Genomic DNA, 8,656 nt, shown 5'->3' on the forward strand with positions numbered 1-8,656 from the left:
CCTATCATGTGAAAGTCCACTCCAGTAGTATTACTAAATTTAGTTGTACAGCAAAGTTCCATTGAAGAAGACAATGTACAGTGGTGGGAATTACATGACAGCAACCTGTAAAGAGTGTTTTGTTAACTTAACTTAATTAAGCAACAGTTTCAGTCATTAATTTTTCTAACATACGGGCACCGGACAAGACTATCGCGAGAGAGTCTGGGGACGAGGCTAGGTACAGTAGCTGTACGCAGTCTACCAAACAACCGGGGAAGTTAAGTTCGCGAGATGTCCCGGATAATCTGAACATCTGTAGGGCGTATCGACAGCTTGCATGACAACTTCGAATCATCCGCGCACAGTCTAGTAAGTTTTGACCTCAGCTCGTCTAACAAGGCAGCGTTGACAACTGATCTATTCTCTGTTTTTTGGCGTGCTTTCCAACCTTAGAGAGATCTAGATACGCTTGCAGGAAGCCGAGCAAAACGGTCAACTATGACGTTCGTCCGCCGGTAGCTTCGACTATTTGTATTTCGCCCAACATATAGAGCGGAGCGAATCCAGCCTACTTGGTTCTTGGATGTGCCTGCACTATTGCTTTCTTCAGAACTTCTTGTCAAGGTGGAATCTTCTCTTGTTTGGAGGTGCAGGACGAGGTCAAAGTGACGATGATTATGGCGGTTTCCGGTCATTTTGACTCGCGATGTAGTCGTACAAGGTGAGTGTTATTGGCATTTGTTGTAAAGCATGTGCAAGATTGTCGTTAGCACATACATTTTGATGAGGAATCGGTTGCATTGGGGCTTGCTGGGTATGAGTTTTCGTGGGCTAATAATGCGGACTTTGTTAGGAGCGGTCAAAGTAAGCGACATTCTTTTGCTCCCTACATTTTGCCCAACTGATTTTCGTCTCTTTATCTGCATGAACACAGAGTAGAAGAGTTGCTTCGGTCGCGCGTGCACTTCCCTAAGCCGTCAGATCCCGCCAGCACCATGCAAACTACCGCCGTATCAAGGCTATCGAGAAGGACTCATGACAGATGGCAGCCAGATTTGGGCGTGACTTGTGGTGTCAGGGCGGTGCTGCTACGCGCCATCTAGATTTTGCATGTGTTTCACGAATTAGTGGACAATCGTTCGGACAATATGTGTGACTTACGTGTAGAGGCTCTAACTTGAAGATGTTTAGCCATGTAATGTGTACACTGCAGTAGTACACTGCAGTAATACACGTACAATACACTAATGGCGACTTCAAAGCAGTACATGCATGTGTACAGTATTGTGGTATACAGTGTGTAACGCAAAAGTAATTACGTAATTAAGTGTATTGCTACGTCACTTGAAAATAGTAACTCTTATTTAAGTAACTAAAGTTGTGTAGGAAGATGGTTCAAAATGTCTGAAAAAATAATTTGGCTCATCCCTACTAGCAGTGTTCTCAGATCTCTCTTTCTGTATGTATGTAGGTGAAGCCACAATGGTCAAGAAGTGCCTCTTGTTGTCACTGGGTGCTAACTGGCAGTCTCACACAGATCAATATCTCTCCTATGCTATGGGCATCTGATTGCTGTAATTACAATTGCGTATCGTACTAGTTTGTTGCAATAGCGGTTTGCGCATACTGTACGTGTCTTAGAAATATTCAAGCACAGTAACTGATGTACGTAGCTAGTCTAGGCCGTACGTACGTACCGTCGACATCCATGTTTGTGTGACTGGTTAAATACCTCTAGCGCAGAACCCTTGGTATCTCTGGAAGCACTTGGTACGGAGTATTCGCACTTACACGTTGCAATACTTCTGTGAGGAAGTCTTGTATGTGTCCCCTTCTTGAGTTTGCAGCATAAGAGGCAGTCACAACAACTGGGGCCCATGTGCCGGTCAGATACTGAGGGCTTCTGTTCGACTGGAGCTACAATGTAGGGCAAAGCTCTGCCATGATAGGAATATGTGTGCGTGGTTGAACTCGAGAGATCTAGCTCTGTTATACGGGCCGCACCATATGAGTATACGGGACCTGTTCGAACATAAATTCTATGGTTGTTTGGTAGACTGGTAGCATGTGCTGATTCATCGATTGAGATGGTAGACTTGCTGCTACAACATCAAGCAAACATAAACTATCATGAGGAATGGGTAAGAGTGCAAATTTTAATGCAGTTTGTTGTGTTTAAATAAATGAGTTTAGTTAGTAATGGTAATGGCATCTCTTTCCTGTGGTTAAAATGAATAGAAATATTAATGGATGCTCATTGTATTTGTGCCTGTCTGATTGAACAGTTGAATGTATATGCTAGAGAAAGGTGCTAACAGTCACAGTTAGAATGAATAGATAGTTTTGATATTTTGTTGAAATTAGAAAATATTGTGAGAGTGGGTTGTTAGTGAGTTATTTTTAAATGAAAAGATGAGATTTGTTGTTTAGTAAGGTTGATATGATTGATGATGTAGTTTGCATGGCAATCTGTTTGCCCACCTGCCCACTAGTGTTGCCCACCACACTTAATTGACAGATTTGTGATTGTGGACAGTTAGACTATCTAGTCACATGGCTGCTGGTCTAGTTGTTTGCATGTTGTGATGTCAAATGTTTAGTGTAATGAGGTTACATTGTATTGTGAGGAATCGTGTTTGGTTAAATGTAATGAAGGACAGAGGTGAGTTGGATGTGAGGTTGATGTGCTATTTTTATAGTCAGTTGGTGTTGATACTTGTAGATGCATGTATTCATAATGTACTCACTGATAATAACATGTGATGTCTCTTATCAATGGTAGGGTGGACGGACAGCTCTACATTATGCTTGTGTGAATGGTCATTTGTCTGTTGTGGAGAAATTATTGTCAGCAGGTTGTAAGAAAGAAGCAAGGACTAATGTGAGTGTGTTTGCTTGTGACATTATTTGTGTTTTTATTTTGTGAATTGTAAGGCTGGTATAATTGTTACTTGGTCTATTAGTTGATGTAATTGAGTGAAGTGTGCAAGTTTGATTAGAAAGAACAATAAGGCCAATGCATGTAGGTTACAACAAAACAATGAAGCAACGAGAGAGAATATTGGTGAAAGTGTTGTAACAGTAAGAATTAACTGGAGAGAATAGAAGAGAGACGAGTGTTAGTGGATGAGTGAGAGAGAAAAAGAAAAATCTGTGAATCTTTCTTGCAAGACGACGTCAATCGTTTATCATCAGTCCTACTTACTAGATATTGCTCTCTTGAAGATCGCGGATGACATGTTGGTGGTGTGTATACAACGGTGCCTAGCTAGATGCATAGTCCCATGGGACCTTAGCTTGGCTTCTTGTAGAACGATAAATTCGTTTGTTTTGCTATTCTTTTGTAAAAAGTAACAAACGCTAACAACTATTACCTGATCTTTACTCTGCGCTTCTCCGTTTGACGACAGTTTGACCGTAAAATGGAGGTTTACGACATCTCGGCTTTTCTGTCATAATGCGCGAGATTGTTACTTCACCCATTGTTGATGTGCCAAAGGTCTGCTGATTGGCTCTACAAATTCCCGAGAGTGATTCACACTGACAAGCTAGTATTACGTCACCTACATTTCGCCGTCCCAAAACGATTGTTGATTGGCTGAAAACTCCCCGCTCCCCGAGCGTGACACACGCTTACAAACAAACATAGATAGATAGATAGATAGATAGATAGATAGATAGATAGATAAATAGATAGATAGTTACAAACAAACATAGGTACAAACATACCGACAGACAGACCGGAAGTCAATTCAGCCCGTCTAGAGTGAGCTTCTCGCGAAGCAGTCCACCACTCATTGTGGTGTCCTTCTTTACGCTCGTAGCTTAATTAACTTGTACATAAAAAGTCATTGTAATATTGACTTTACAACTTTGAGGTGGAGAGGTCCTTATTTACAAGTGTAGTGAACTGGACAACACGTTAAAAAAGAGTCTTAGATATCAAATTCTGACCCCTTGGGGTTCTTTGTAGGAAGGGCTTAGATAACCTAATTAACGTAAATAAAAAAATTAATGAAGCAAAGCTATAGATGTGTTGCTGGCTCTTTAACTTCACACTTGCAAACACATCCTTTCCGGATGCCTGTGTGAGATAGATAGATAATCATAGTACAGTGATGGCAGACAAAACAGCAGGAGTGTGTGCATGTGAATGCAAAACGACAACACAAATCCCTGATGCCTACAGCGGGAACTGAACTGTACAGTGTATTGTCCAAATTTAGTGTCTTTGTGAGCTCCAATTAGGGTTAGGGTCAGCAAATAACATCACCTACATTGATCACGTCTTTTGGGGCAGGGCTAAATTTGCGCAAAGATGAGGAGAGGAGGCAGGTTTGAAGGGGTTAGGAGAATGCTTGAAGCAGTAACTGTTGAGTGTGTTGTTTCTCTTATTCCTTGTTTATATGTTGTGTTATGGATAATACATTAGATTATATTACAGTGCAAGTACATGAGGTTTGTTGTACTTGATAGAATGTTATCGACAAGATTTACTTTCACTGTTTATATCAGCAAACCATGATGGTTGAGTTGTTGTGCAGCAGTAGACACAAGAATGTAATAATAGGTGTTTGTATGCAGTTAATAGGGATGGATGATGTAAGAGGCTTATATGACACATACGAGTGTTAGACTGTGATGTGTAATTAAATAGCTGAATGCAGAGGTGCCACACTTTGGAAGGACACGTCAGTTGGCTGTGTACTATGCCACATACACACACACTACAACATAAATCACACCTATTGTTTGTAAAGAGCTTGTTGCAAGTGCACAAGACTGCAGTTAACTCAATGAAAATGACATGATGATTATGGTAGTAGTGGTTGTGGTGATGACGATGATGACAATTACGACAATGATGATGTTGTTTATGGTATGAGATCTATACATATTATAGTTCTAGCATCCACTTATAAATCAACACAAAATTTTTCTTAGCAACACAGTATAGTAGATGTGCTATTTCTGATTTACAAGAAATCTTGTACTAGCAAGTTTATGTAGGAACGTTCTATGAATTAGGGAGACTGAAAAGTGTCGTATTATGTAGGATGCATAGAAATGTGTAGGAGTGTCACTTCTGTAGACGAGTACAAACACTAATTTGGGAAATGTCTATGTGTTTGTGTAGCTTACATACTACTTCTTAGTAACTAGTAAATAAAGCTGTGTTCTACTCACTTCAGAGCTACGAGTGTATGCGCATGGTTGTGTGTGTGTGTGTGTGTGTGTGTGTGTGTGTGTGTGTGTGTGTGTGTGTGTGTGTGTGTGTGTGTGTGTGTGTGTGTGTGTGTGTGTTACTGTTAGTTTGCGGTGGTATAGGTCTCGTAGGTCTCCTGTAGCTGCATGGGAAAGAGCTATGAAGGGACATGTAGTGAAAGGATCCAAAACAAAGCAGCTTTAACATTTCCTATGAATGTTTTTGCTAGACGACATGGATTGTTCATCATCAGTCTTACATCTAAAACATATTGCTCTCTTGAAGATTGTGTATGACATATGTTGGTCATGTGCAACGGTATCCCATGGGACCTTCACTTGTCTTCTTGAAGAACAATGAATTCGTTTGTTTTGTAAAAATTAACAGACCTGTACAACTATTAGCCAAACTTTACTCTGTACTTCTCAGTTCCACAACAGTTTGACCTTATTAACTTTATTGCTATGGATACGACATCTTAGCCTTTCTGTCATAATGCACGGGATTGGGGATTGCTAGGTCACCTATCGTTGGTGTCCCAAGGGACTGCTGATTGGCTCAACAAATTCCCAAGAGTGATTCACACTGACAAGCTAGTGTTACAGTCAGCTATTTTCTGTGTCCCAAAACGACTACTGATTGGCTCCTAACGTGACACACCCTTACAAACATACAGATGTACAAACATAGATAGCAACTTGACAGACAGACTGGAAGTCAATTTAGCCCGTTTAGAGTAAGCTTATGGTGATATCCTTTTTTTACTCTTGTAGCTACCTAGAGTCTACTGTAACAGTATTTGTATTGTATGTGCACTTGTGTTTGTTTGTTTGTTTGTTTGTTGATGCTGAACAGGAGGGTGGGATGAAGTTCTATGGCAAATGTGCTTACTGTATTGAAAGCAAGTTTGACAAAAACTGGTTTAGTGATGACTTGATTTTACTAGATTTACTTTAGATGAATATTAAATTACACATAGAAAATGTTGTATGTGGCTACCAATTTGAGTGTTTGCTTGTGTAACAGTTAAAGGATTAGAGTATTGAGGTTACATTGTGGAATTGTGTTTGGTTAAGGACAGAGGTGAGTTGTATGTGAGGTTGATGTGCTATTTTTATAGTCAGTTGGTGTTGATACTTGTAGATGCATGTATTCATAATGTACTCACTGATAATAACATGTGATGTCTCTTATCTATGGTAGAGTGGAAGGACAGCTCTGCATTATGCTTGTGATGATGGTTATGTGTCTATGGTGGAGAAATTATTGTCGGCAGGTTGTCAGAAAGATGTCAAGGACAATGTGAGTGTATTTGTATGCAATAGTATTTGTGTGTATTTTGCGAATTGAGAAATGATGTGAATGAGTGTCACAACTCTTTATCTAAGAGTCTAGCATGCAGTCATTGCTCTTAATTTGCTGTCAGTCATCTAATTTCCACACGAGTTCCTTCCAAGCTGAGTCAAGCCATTTCCTTGTTCACACAGCATTCAGAAAAAGCAAGCCATGCAGCTTACTTAGTGGGCGTGTCTCTTGCTAAGCTACGGACGATCACATGTGTGTTTGAAACACTTGCGCTACCTTTCCTTGATCATGGATCGGCTACAATCTGCCTGCAATTTTCTGGATGGCATTACAATAATCTAATGCTGAAATATATTGAGAAGATTGGTTGTATTGCTAAAGTATGACGAGGGGAGAGGATCTGGTTATGTGAGACTACAGTTCAGCTTGGTTACTGTTCACATGGTGAAGGGCAGCCAAGGTGAGCCAAACTATGCTGGCATTGCTGTTTGAGGTGGTCCCTTCCAACATGGCTAAGATCGGCTCATGTTCACACAACCTTTCAGAGCTAGGCAACCCATGCTGACTTGTATTTGCCCAGTTACAAGTGCTCGTGTGAATGGGCTATAAGGACTAGTGTGTTTATGTGATGAACGTGTTGTGCATGCTGATTCAAGTAGACTTTCTTCAAGTAATATCTGTGTACTTTAATGTACATGTCAGTATCATCAGTAACCCTAACTGAAATCACCCTCAAACACTAATAATTATTAGATGCATGAGCAGACACTTTAATTTGTGTGTCATGTTGTCAAGAAAGATTAAGTGATGACAAAGTTGCAATGGCAATGTGACAGAATTTACATGCACGTGTGTTGTGAGCAGCTTACTTACTATAATCTCTTGTTGTTTACTGTTTTTGTATTTCATATCAACTGCTTGTTTTAGAAAGGATCAACACCTCTACATTTTTCCTGCTCACCATATTCCTGTTATGATCGTCATCTCTCAATTGTCAAGCTCTTGATATCATCAGGAGCGGATGTATCAGCAGTAGACAATGTAAGTGTACATTTGTTGTGTTTGTTTACAGTATATCTTGCTAATGTGGACTATGTAGTTCACATTTGGTGAAGCTTAATCTATAAATGGTGACAGCAGTGATTGTGAGCTCTGCCTAATAATTAAAGATATTCTGAAATGTTCCAAGAAGAACAAACAGATAAATAACGAAGAAGCACTAAAGTGCTAAACCCTCGGCTGCTAGCTTAGGTTGCAAGGATGCATATATGGTAAGTCATGAGATACAAGGTCACATGGACATGCATCATTAGACATCATGCACATGCCAAGACATGTTAAAACAGCTGGCTGGGAAGGACAGGCAGTCTTGAGCCAAATAGCTTCACTTGCATCCAAATCTTTCGAGAAACACAGTAGAGTACACATACTGTTATGAAAGAACAGAGAGTAGACTGACTGGTGCATGTGCACGTAGCATACCGTAACAGTGGACTTTGTCTGTACCGCTCACATTGAATTCGTCTATTGACCGACTCACGTCTGGCTGGTCGTCGAGCTGGCCTCGTGTTACTGTAACCCTAGTGCATACGCACCTCGCATTAACAATGAACTTGCTTGGAGTAGGTGGAAGAATGTAGGGTTGCACAGTTGCTGGGCGGAGCTTCGGCAACTGATGCTAACGCTGTGGCAAAGCAAGTTCCATCTGGGTTACATTTCTGTGCTTCAATTCTACACAGCTATGTTTTGTCATGGTTGATTGCTGCATATACTGCTCAGTTGGTGTCAGCTCACCCGTCAAGAGGTGCTGAGCTGTTTCAGCACACGGGCCTGATAGCGGGTGCGAACAAGGATTTCAAACCATCTGCATGGCTGAAGTATAATCTCGCTTTCTGCCGCTGTGCTGCCGCTGACCATTACCTGCAATCGGACTTTGCTGGCACTTACCTTTGGTTACTCTGTTTTACTGATGTTAACCTTGCCCGCAATGTCATCTGCTACCATTGTGGACCATCGGGACACATACGTAGCTATGCAGTGTAATTTTGTTGCTTTGCAAACCCATTGCAGCCCACGACCTTGTCTGTGAGAAAAATCACATTCACTAAAGCAGGCAATTCTAGGGAACCCTGCCACTGGTTCAACAAAGGTGTGTGCAACAAG

The 8,656-nt window shown here is 40.9% G+C and overlaps 1 long non-coding RNA gene across 1 annotated transcript; it reads left to right on the forward strand.

Annotated features, from left to right (window-relative positions):
- Positions 1-221: 221 nt before the first annotated feature.
- LOC134183480 (uncharacterized) lies at positions 222-1,054 on the forward strand. The gene is made up of 3 exons (XR_009970515.1): positions 222-351; positions 436-846; positions 917-1,054. It is a non-coding gene; the product is annotated as an uncharacterized LOC134183480 (long non-coding RNA).
- Positions 1,055-8,656: the final 7,602 nt, after the last annotated feature.

This window comes from Corticium candelabrum, chromosome 8, assembly GCF_963422355.1.
Source record: "Corticium candelabrum chromosome 8, ooCorCand1.1, whole genome shotgun sequence".
NCBI classification, from domain to species: domain Eukaryota; kingdom Metazoa; phylum Porifera; class Homoscleromorpha; order Homosclerophorida; family Plakinidae; genus Corticium; species Corticium candelabrum.